The sequence below is a fragment of the Oryzias melastigma genome, linkage group LG10, assembly GCF_002922805.2.
Source record: "Oryzias melastigma strain HK-1 linkage group LG10, ASM292280v2, whole genome shotgun sequence".
NCBI lineage: Eukaryota > Metazoa > Chordata > Actinopteri > Beloniformes > Adrianichthyidae > Oryzias > Oryzias melastigma.
In genome coordinates, this window is record NC_050521.1 from 3,721,282 (window position 1) to 3,733,237 (window position 11,956).

General features: G+C 41.1%; 1 protein-coding gene and 1 long non-coding RNA gene across 2 annotated transcripts in view; one reads left to right on the forward strand and one right to left on the reverse strand.

Annotated features, from left to right (window-relative positions):
- Positions 1-553: 553 nt before the first annotated feature.
- Positions 554-6,963, reverse strand: LOC112138521. The gene is made up of 3 exons (XR_002917798.2): positions 6,743-6,963; positions 3,047-3,084; positions 554-2,809 (listed from the first exon to the last, which is right to left on the reverse strand). It is a non-coding gene; the product is annotated as an uncharacterized LOC112138521 (long non-coding RNA).
- LOC112138520 (guanine nucleotide-binding protein G(I)/G(S)/G(T) subunit beta-1) overlaps positions 4,905-11,956 on the forward strand; it is a gene marked incomplete in the record, with an annotated part of 49,197 nt that continues 42,145 nt past the window's right edge. Inside the window, 1 exon segment of the mRNA XM_024261073.2 lies at positions 4,905-5,356.

The window sequence follows — 11,956 nt, forward strand, 5'->3', positions numbered from 1 at the left end:
TACCCTCACGAACAGTAATGTTGTTTAAGAGCACTGATAATTTGATACCTAATCAAAATACAATATCCAATATCCTGAGTCACCTGTAGGAAAAATATGCTTCTCTTATGGGCGTGCTACTAATATAAAAATACGCAGATTATTTCAAAAGACTAATACCTCTCCCCCATATATTATAAATTATTGGAATCAATTTGTTCCAGATATCAACTGGAAAGCAGTTTGGACGATCCCCCATAAGTATTTAGTAATAAATAAGGTAAAAGAAGTATCCTTTAAAATTATCCATCAAATTTATCCTGCCAAACATTACATGATAAAATTTAAAAAAGATATTAATACTGAATGTAGTTTGTGTGGAGCTCACCCAGAAACAGTAACTCACCTTTTCTGGCACTGTTTGTCCACACAGAGATTTTGGAAGGAGTTCAGTAGATTCATTATTATTCATGTCTTCAAAGATTTCTCCCTGAAATGGGAAAATGTGTTACTTTGTTTTTTCAGGACCCCAAAAAAGCAAAAGGCTTTTTTTATAATTAATTTATTAATTCTTCTGACAACATTCTACATACATAAATGTAAATTTACTAATAGAACACCATACTTCCCACAATTCATTAAAGATGTAACTTTTTATATAAAATCAATATACTTTTCCTCCAACAAAAGGCTCTCCGAACTATTGAAATCTGTAACATTCTGCAAATATTTAATGAATCGACACCCCTGGCTGTTTAACATTATCTGTGTTGTATACTGATTGTATGTTGTATACTGCATTGATTGTTCTTCATGTTGTATACTTGCATTTTGTTCAATAAAGTTTAAAAAAAAAACCCGCAGCTGAACTGTCCCTCCGCCCCTCCCTTTTTCTTCACACCTGCCCGTCTCCTGCTCAGCAGACAGGGGCGCGCACCAGCAGAGGGCGCCAATTCGCTGATTTCAGGTCGTTCAAACCATAACAGGTAGTAAACAATCATAGCTGCGCAGATTATTTTTTCCCCCCAGCGCTGAGATGCCGCCCCCTTTGAATCGGCGCCCCGGGCAGCTACCCACATTGTCCGTGGCTAAAACCGCTACTGAACAGGGATAAGGTTAGGGCTCCTCCACAGATGGAGATGTGTGTAAAATGTCAGATGCTCAGAAGCATTCATCTGTCTGTAGACGATGTTACTGTACAGATTCTGTCCAAATGCCCATTCTTCTCGAAAGTCCATTCAGATCAACCCCAGTTCATAAAGAGGAATGTGCCTGTCATCAACCACCAGGGGGATTGGGTCCCCCCCCCCCGTCCTGCACAGGAGGATAAAGATGATATCAGATCACTGAAACAAAATTGTTGAACATCAGAAATGTTTGGACAAAGAATGAATTTTGGAAGTGATCACCTCTTTCACAGAAAGTAAGTAACACATGAACATCATTACAACAGGTTCTGTTACTGAAACACTGTGAAAACAGGGAAACCATGGCTTTAAAATAACATGTTTTAAATTAAAAATGCTTATTATGATGTATGTAACTTCAAAGAATTAGTCGTTATCAGTGAATTGGTCGGTGTCAGAATTTTCCTTCATTATTGGACAGATGATCAAATCCAGAACAAGTCCAGTTTTTTGTGAATGATGAAGCCACTTGGATGAGCAGGAAAACGTTTCCAGGAAGAAGATTTGACTCAACTTCGAGACATGGTAGTTGGTGATTTAATAGTTGCAGGACTGATCTCCACCACCAGGGGGCATCTACTGGAACTAGTTTTTATTAGACAAGCTCAGTTGCCTTCCATCACATACCAAAAGAGTGAAATATAAAACAATAGCTCTGCGACCATTTCTGATTTCTATGAATCAAATATACAGATATTCAGATCATTCATGAGTCTTTGAAGATTCCACCTTAAATTCTAACTACAGCAGAAGATTGGACCTTTGGCCTTTATCAATACAATTAGAAGAAAAGACAAATGTGTCTGGTAGCCTGAGACCCGCACTGCCAACGCCACAACACTTTCAAGGCTTTTGGAGGAAGTCTTCTGAGGATTTTGAGAGGCTGTGAGGTTTCATTACTTCAAAGAGACTAAAGAAATTCCCCAACCATCCCATCACATATTCCTTCCAAAGTTATGGAGATTCGTCACGGGGGACCGCATCACATGAATGAGGAAAATAATGTTTTTTTTGTGAAATGACCCAAGAACCATCCATGCATCCATCTTCAGAAGCTTGGGGTCACTGGGTTGCTGGAGCCTACCCAGTGACTGAGGGTGGAGCTCATCTTGAACAGGTCACCAGTCAGAGACACACTCTCAGGTTTACACCAAGGGACAATTTACAGACTGCAATGAACCTAATAAAGCTGTTTTTGGACTGTGAGAAAAAACCATTACATGAAAGAGGAGAACATTAAACTCCACACAGACGGAACCCTGCTGGGATTTGAACCAGGGCCACTGTTCAGCCCCTCCATGAACAATTAAAAGAAAAATTATCTATAAGGAAAAATGACAAACCAGAGAAGTTAGGTCAAGTTGGAAATAAGAACATATAACTTAAAAAAATGACATTTTCATAGAATCCGTTTTGGTTTTGAAATGAAGTGTGGCATCTCCTGTTTTAGACATTGGTCCTTCAAACCACTATCTTTACTCAAAATTCAAATCAAACATTTAAGTTAAATGTCTCCTATTTCCTCTCAGAAAGGTCCACGACATGATTCTTACTTCTGATCCATCTCCAGGCAGCTGAGCCGAGCGCATGTGAACAGCAGATGTCAGTGACGTCCTGCATCGCTGCCAGCGTGGCTGACCTCACTGAAAGAAACATGCAGTAAGCAGTTATCAGAGATTGGAGGAGATTATACTAAATCAGATTACTGTACACCAACCTGCCTATAAAAAGCAAGGTCATTAAGAGCTTAGCCTCATGTAATGTCACTTGTTTTATAAAATGCATGAGATCATAGGCAATGTTATTAGAGCTGTTTTGACTTGTTTTAATCTGATTTCTCTTCTGATCTTTCACTAATGCTGCGAGATAGTGCTACTTACTGTTCGTTTTAAAGCCGCAGTGGAGTTTGCGTGTCTTCCTGTTCAGACCCAGACAGAAATCACACAAATGTTATTCATTTTTTGTTGCGGTGACTCATTTACACGACAAAACCAAGAATCATTTCTGCAGCAGCACACATGAACCTCTGCCACATGTTGAAAATAAGACAGAAGAGAACGTTATGATTTATTGTTCAGCCAAAACTAAATACAGGAAACGTATAAGCCTCAGTTCAATGGGAAGAGCACAGATGACCTATGTACGACTACAGACTTTATTCTGTGGGTTGTTTTGCTCATCAGAAGCTTCACATGTGTGCAGGAAGAGGTATCCCCAGGGGCAACCGCATCCCCGGTGTATTAACTCAGGGATGGATGATGGGGTGGAAACGATGGATGTTTTAGATTTTGTGAAAATAAAATGTAGTCTCAGATTTGGTTGAAGCAAAGCTGTGTTAAAGAGGTCAACCAGAGGAAAGTCTGATAACCAAATTATTGCAGAGACCTGAAGCTTTCCAGACAGAACAGCGGGTCCTTGGTTTCCACTTTGCTGTCTCAGAGGATGCCAATGTTCCATTTCTCCGAGTAACGCTTAACACTCTGAGCATCACCCCCTCCGTCTGGGGGTTAGTGCTGCTGGTAACCATCAGGTGAAGTCCACCCGCTCTGCAGGAACCAATCCCAGCTGATGTTTTACCTTCAACCATCAGTGCATCAGAGGAAATGTGCAGCAAAGTTAACAGCTCATTTCAACAGTTAAGGAGATGATCCGTGTTCCAACTTGATCAGAGAAAAAAAACAACTATTCTCTCAAAACTACACATTTCATTGAAATGATGGAACCCTTTAACAGCTGGGCAACAGTGGACAGATGTACCGTTTGTCCAAGCCTGCGGCAGGGTGCATTTGTATTGCAAATGTGCTGTTGTTGCCTCCGAAGGAGCAGTTCCAATGAACCACTCACAAAACCACTTAGGTCACATCTGCATTTGTCCTTTCAGTTACAAACTGAGGCTCGTTTGAATGGGATTTTAATGTATTAACGTCATGGCCACATTGAAATTATCTAACATTCATTTATTTACTGCATTTGTGATTACAATCCGTGTATCATTCGTTAATTTGTTTTTCAACTAAAAATCGGACAAGAAAAAACGAAAAACCAACCTTTTTTTTCGTTTTTCCATTCAAAATTCAAAACGAAAAAACGGTTGATTTTTCGTTGTTTCATTTCCGATTTTAAGTTGAAAAACGAATGAACGAATGATACACGGATTGATTACATTAATAGCGATTTGTTCAGTGAGGTCAACAAAATGAATCTGTGCTGTTCTTAAAGCTCGTCGTGTATCTAAATAAAAGCTTCATCTCGTTAAACGTGGGGACAAAGTTGTGCCTGTATATAAAAGTCTTCATTCTTAGAAGAAGTCCATTTGATCGTTTTGGTCGCAGATTTCCATCACCTCTTCCTTACAACCATTCATTAGTTATTGTGCTCTGATGTCACTTCAGGGGCGAAAATATTTCCCGGAAACAGAACCACCGAGTTTTTCTCCGAGCTTTGTCTTATACCTTTGTACATTGTCCGAGATGTACTCCCGTCAAGTCACTGTTTATTACTCTATAAAGCCTGTTGTATGCTTTGTTACAGCATTGTTGATGCTTTACGTCACAGAACAACTACGAACAGAAACACGCAGGAGTGCTAAGCTACCAGGAACGTGGAACGATTACTCATTTCCTAAATATTGGTATCTGATGGTGACGTCATAAATAAAGTTCAAATAAAGCCTTTGGCTTGATGTTGGGGGGTCTGAGGCCGGTTTTCGGCGGGATGCGGCCGTTCCGCCAAAGATTGCAGCATTTCCTGATCTCCTGAAGTGGTCTCCGACCCTTCGCCTTGCGTTGTGACGCTTTCGTAACGTGGGGTTTCCCGGAGCTGAATGCAGGGTTACCGCGCCCATCTGTGCTGTTTGATGGCCGGAGGAAGAAGCCACTGAGATCCAGGCTGAAGGGACGAACCGGGCCGCCAGCGGTTGGAAGACGACGCGGGACGCTCGCTGGGAAGTGGAATTTGCGCGGAGAACCTGGAACGCTTCAGCGGGACTCTTGACGCGTCTGCCGGGCTGAACACCGCCGCTCTCTGCGCCTGTGCTTCCCCCCTAAGCGGGTCGAAAACTGGGTTTGGGGAGTGCCGCTCCTCGGTGATTAAACCCCATCGTTGTGATCGCCGGGCTGCTGGTTGAACGACCACCGTAGTTGTTTCCGGTCAATGTGAAGCAAACACCGGCAAGCTTCGTCTGACAGTCGGTAAGTCTGCGTTCTGCGGTGCAGTTGGGCTCCAGGAAATGCTTTGTATCTGCAGCTGACGGACGGAGGAGCTGAAGGGTTAAACGGACCCGAGCGGCTCCTCCGGCGCTAGCCGCCCTAGCTAGTCCGGTCTGGGTGGGGGTCAGGGCTCCCCAAACGACCCCCGCATCATCACGGGTGGCCTTTATTGGGGGTTTTCTGCCGGATCGTGTGCGGGTTCATTGGCCGGGCTAACGTTAATTAGCGGAATCGTTTGTGGCCGCTTGTTGTTAGCTAGCGCCCCCCCCCCCGGTATCTGACCCAGTGGAACCGAACCCGCTTCGGTTGGATCCCCGTTCTCCAGAACCGGCTTTCGGTCTCTGGTTCGGTGTACTTGGGTTCGGACGCGATGCCGCGGCGCCGGCCTCTATCCGTTCTCTGATTAGCCTCTGAAGACATACAAACACGAGTCCAAGTGTCGGTTCCGCCCGGATACGGCGGAGCATCGTGAATTAACAACGGGAGTCTAAAAACGGTCCCGCAGTCCTGCCCCGCTTCGTCGGCGGCTCCCGTCCACATTCTGGACCCTCGGAGGTCGCCGATGTTCAAACTACGCAAATGACCCGGTTTCTGTCCGGTAACACGGATAGCCGCGCAGTCGTTGGAGCAGATGTTTGTATTTGGGGTCAGACCGCGAACCCCACCAGGCCGCCCTCTCCGGGACCCGCGGAGGGTTTTCCCGCTAAAGCCAAAGCCAGCGTCGGTAAAATGGCTTCTGATTCCGTCTGTGGCTCGTCATTCCTGCGTGAACATGCGGACGGAACCGTCCAGCCCGAGTCGGTCTGGTTATTTCCGTTGTGTTGCGCAGTGCGCTGAAATGCTCCACCGGGGCCGCGTGCGCCAGTGTCCGTGTTTGCAAACAGCGCGGGTGGCCGGCCGTCTGCTTTTAACGAGGTGGACCGGGATGTCTGATTGGATTTTCCTAAACTCTTTATCTTGATCACGGGGCTGCTAGCTTTCACAGTTGCAGCCCGCGCGGCTCCACACTTTTTGAGAAAGCGGGCACGCGCAAGCCACGATAAAGCACGAGGCAGGCGCGAGCTCCTCATCACACGCCGTGAAGCTGCGCTCACAGGGTGGAGGGTTTCATTTGTCACGGAGGGTCGGAGGCCCGAGCCGCGCAGGGAAGCCGCACCGCTTCGGCCACTTGTCCGTCCCCGCACGCAGAAACGTGCGGTGTTTCTGGAAACACGAGCTCCTTAAAGAAACCCGGATTGGCTCAAAGAGAGGAATTCTTGTCTGCCCCCTCCCCCTGCCGCCTCCAATGAATGGGTTCCTGTATGCGGGGCCCATGCAGCTGCAATGAACAAGATGGCGTTCAGAGGCCGATCAGACAGAGACGCTCACCTTCATGCACGGTTCCATCTCCGGACTGCGGGGGATTCTTCAGAATGCTCCCCCAGACACGTAACAGCAGATACTGCTAACGGATGTTTGAGCTCTAATCGGGACCTCCCAGCATAAATCCAACCCCTCTGGTTGCATTCATCCAAAATCAGCTGATTATTGAAGTTGGTATTAAACATTTGATTTAGAACATACTTGAGTTCATTGCTGGCTGACTTATCCTACCGAACCATCATTATTTTTGATGCAAGGAAGTCACAATTAACGGATACATTCTTTAAATGTGTGTTTTTTAAACGTTTTTAATCAGCATCTGTAAACATGTTTTAACTATTTAGACTATTGTGCAGAATTGTTCAGATGGCAGTAAACTGGATATCAAGGCTTTTTGTATTTCTTCCGTTCTCTTTCATAACTGACTTAAACCATTACGGAACAAATGTTGTAATTCCTCAAGATACCACTGGAGGCAGAGAGCAGAAACCTATGTTATTTCTTCATCCAAAACAAACTGTACAGCCCATCGTCAAAGCTCATTTTAATAAGCAGTTTTGTATTTGATTCATGGCTGCTGTGCCATCCATGTGATTGGATTAGCACTCAAACCTGCACGTCTTTATGTGCATACTTTTTGATTGCTAAGTGAATGAACCGGTAGATCTTCATGCTTTCAGTTTTTTTGGCCAATGATGGTTTTGTTTGTTAAGGTGGGTGGGGTGTGTTTCTTGCCCATCCCACCTAAGACTACATTTTTGCGATGCATATTCTGACCAGTGATGTCCGAGATTCTGTCCAGGATATTTGTCTGATAGCGTTAGTCAAATTGTCCACCCAGTTTGGCTGTTTTCACACCTCAAATAAAAGTCACTAATTTTTTGTGTATGACAGGCTGGACAGTAAACAAATATTCAAAAACCATTTAAACAAAAACTTGATGTTGTGTTAAAGTATCTCGTTGAACTGTGGATGACAGATATTTTATGGTATATATTCATCTGAAAGGTAATTTGGGATGACTATTGTAAATGTGCTTTGGTGGGAAGTCCACCTGATCTTTATTGCTCCTAGACTTAAGCCTGGCAGAAGTAATTCTGGATGTGGATCTGCTTGAGAATGCATCTGCAGTCTCCTTTGCTCTGCAAAGGAGAGGAACTGCCGTACAGGTAGTAGATTTACACCAGATATATAACCAACATTCTGAATGGACAAAAAAAATCATCAATAGGTTGTAGATGACATGTAGCACGACAGTGTTTTTAATGTCTGCTTACAGTATACAAAAACACTACTGCTATTTAGTTTTGCATAGGGCCGGGCAATGTGGCCAAAAAATGTAAACTCTGATTTTTTTTCCCCTCCAAATTCAGTTGTGGATTTTAATCGATTTTTTTTCTCCCTCCTTTTACTTTCTTTAACAAAAGTTACAAACGACAAAATATTTTCAGCAAAAACTTTTATTTTCACATCTCCTATGGAAATTTGCTTGAAGATGAAGTGCAACTAAATACAAGTTGTAAAAATGTTTGCAGAACAATGCAACATGTGTTTGTGAGCTACCGTTAGCTTAAGTATCTAATAAAGAAAAGGGATACAATCAGTGTTAATTTTGACGGAGAATTTTAATTTAGTTTTAGTCATAGTCTTTTGACTAAAATAGGGTTTAGTTTTAGTTGCAATTTAGTCATGTTGATTCTAATAATTTTAGTCACATTTTAGTCGACTAAATTACAGCAGATATTTAGTCGACTAAATTACAGCAGATATTTAGTCGACAAAAATATAGAATAAAGATAAAGCATTTGAATTAAATTTACTAAGTATAATCATATGAATAACACGCAAAGATTTTACTAATTTGTAAAAAAGAAACATTTTACCTCACTTTGCTTTCCAAACTTGTAATTTCTGTTAATTCAGCTTCAACAACTTAAAACACATTAAAAGAAAAAAATAATTATAATTCCATCCCATTTCCAAAAAGAAAGTGTCTATTTGTTTGTAATTTTCAAAAAACGTGCGGCCAGTGATGAACTTTTTTCTCAGTCGCACTGACCCAGAGGACAGGGGTTAAGGTTAGGATTATGGTTATGGTTAGGGTTAAACAAGCAAATGTTTCCTGAATGCTGCTGTCTCTGCAGCTCACGGCTCCACCAGGGGATGGGTCAAATGTGGAGAACACATTTCACACTTTTAGGAGTGTGACAGTTAATGGGACTTTAACTTTAAGTTTAATTTTAAATACGTGCGGCCAACAAAAGAAATCCAGCCTTGCACAAACTTAAAATGCAGCAACGGGATCTTGGCTGCACGTATTACATGTGGACAAAACATGAATTTCATCATATTCTGTGCTGGTCACATGTAAATATGTGTAAATAACATCAGTCTTATTATAAATGTCTTAACAAAAAAAACTTGTATTGAGTCAAGTGTAAAAATGCATAAAAAAACATGGGGTGTAAGCTGTCCAGAACACCTGTGAGCATGTTATATGTGCTTGAACAGCATGTCTGTGATGAACTGTAATACCACCGCCGGCCAATAGAGGGCGCTGTTGTCACGTAACGTGATGGAGTTGGAGATTAAACCGGTGACTGCTTGTGGATCTGAAGAAGCAGCGGGGCTGCTAGCGCTCGGAAATACGCTAAAACATCGGTTTATAACTTTACAAACGTCATGCTAAAACAAAACCGCATTACTGACATTAGGGGGAGAATTTGGATTCAGCCCAATACGCTGGAAATAATCGTGTTTGTATGTTTACCTTTGCGTGGATTTCAGGCTGGCTTGTCTGCAAACGTCGCTTCAGGTTTTCTTGTGTTTTTGCCTGTGATGGTCGCTCCACACAACGTCTTGTTGAGGGTCGTCTTTAATATAACATTTGTCCATATATGTACTTCTCTGTTTCTACCTGGAGTAGACATTTTTCACCTATATCACAGACACAATTCATGGAATTAGCATCTTCCCAGGCGGGCTGCAGGGCTCTGTGTTCTGATTGGATCGCTCTGCATTGGCTCCCGCCCTCCTCCACCAGCAGTCATTATGATTGGATATCGTCTTCGATCAGCATTTTAGTTTCGTTTTTATTCGTTGACGAAAAGGTTTATCAATTTTGTTAAAGTTTTCGTGTCTGGGCGGGAGTTTTCGTTTCGTTTTCGTTTCGTTTTTGTTGGATAAATAATGTCGTTGACGAAGACGATGACGAAAATTTTTCGTCAACGAAATTAACACTGGATACAATCATTCGGCAGATCAATTTTGGTAGTAACAGTCCTCAAACTGATGTTGCTGTGTGTGGTTTGATGCTCCAAGTTTGAGGTCACAAAATCTAGTTTTTGACTCCTTAGATGGAAAAAAATCTAAACATATTTTTTACAAATTATTACATTATTTTACAAAGAAAAACCATAGGTGACGTCTTAAAAAATATTATGAAATAAAAAAAGCATTATTATGTTGAATGCAAACAGAGAAAAAGTCAACATAAAAACATCAAATTAAAAAAAAACTTTTACTAATGAACTCCTTTATTGATTTCTAATCAGTCTTTGATTAGAAATTACAACTTTTTCTTAACAGAACCGACTCCACAACCGACCTGTGCAGAACTCCGAGAACAACTTTCTCCAGAACAGAGCAGATAGTGACAAGAAACCTAATCAGCTTCACAAAGATGAGATATATGCTTTTTCTAAATGCCTTTATCATGATTTACAAATCTGCTTAATTTGTTTTCCTTTTTTTATTTGCACATTATATTAGTATTTTGTGTTGTGGTTGCATTGTTTTGTGTTTTTTAACTTTAAAAGTTGAAAGTAAATAATAGTTTTTTTCATGTATTTTGTACACTTTATCTGGGAGGAAAATAAACATAAATGAACATAATAATAACAAATATTAAAAAAATTTTTTTACATCAGTTATTCATTTTTTGCATGAGTTTATAATTATTGATAAGTTAAATAAAACAAAGCGACAGTGGTTTTAGATTCATTTTCTCTGTGAAGATTACAGAAAGGGATGGTTAAAATATGGTTGTGTGTAGGGCTGGGTGATGTGGCAAAAAAAGAAAATCACAATTTTTTTAAATTTATTTCATGATTTCGATTTTATCACGATTTCTTTAAAATAAATTCAAATTGACAAAAATTGAATTATAAGGATTTTAGTTGAAAGAAGTAAACACATTTTGAACAAATATTTATCGCACATTTACACCTAGGGGCAATTTAAAGTCACCAATTAACCTATGAAGCATGTTTTTGGACGGTGGGAGGAAGCCGGAGTCCCCGGTGAAAACCCACGCATGCACGGGGAGAACATGCAAACTCCACACAGAAAGGTCCCAGCCGGGATTCGAACCGGGGCCTTCTCGCTGTGAGGCAAGAGCGCTAACCACTGCGCCACCGTGCAGCCCACAAATATTTATATTTATTCAAATTAAATAGTTATCTATTAAGATTAATCTGTAAATAGTGCAAGAATTGCACATTCTACAGCTACAGATAATGCATTGCTGTCAAATGAACAGCTTCTAAATATCTGTGAGTTTTTATTGTGCCTCTGTGCAAAAATCTGTAAAACAGAGCTTGTAAATGATTGTCACCCAAGACCAGAAATGAGGGAGATTGATGAAGTTTAATAGCATGAATAACTGATAAAGTTTAGTAAAGTGCTAAATAATAATAATATTAATAAAAACACCCTTTACCACATTTTCAAATGAAACTAAAACTTTTATTATTTTTGGATTACATACATGGTAAATAAATCTCAACTGCTTCAGAATTTACCTTCAAATAGACGATTTCATTGTACTTTGAGAAAAAGGCTCCAGCTAGCATCTTTAACTGATACAAAAAACATTTTTTGGATGATAACATCAAATACATCTGCCAAACTGTTAAGATTCAAACACAGAGATAATAGCAGTAAATGTTGTGGCAGGTTAAAGTTTACATCCACAGCTCCTTCACTAACATCTGCTCTCTGCTGTTTATGTCACTGAGCAGAAAGCTAGCGTTAGCATTAGCGCTGTTTATTCTAGCTGGGCTTTCTCCGGACCGTACGACCAAGAAAAAAAAATCAACAGTAACGCCACGGATTAAGAAAATTATGTGCAAACTAGGGCTGGGCGATAAAACGATAATTATCGTTATTGCGATATTACTTTTTTTCGATAGTGAAATGATTCTATTGCGATAAACTTTC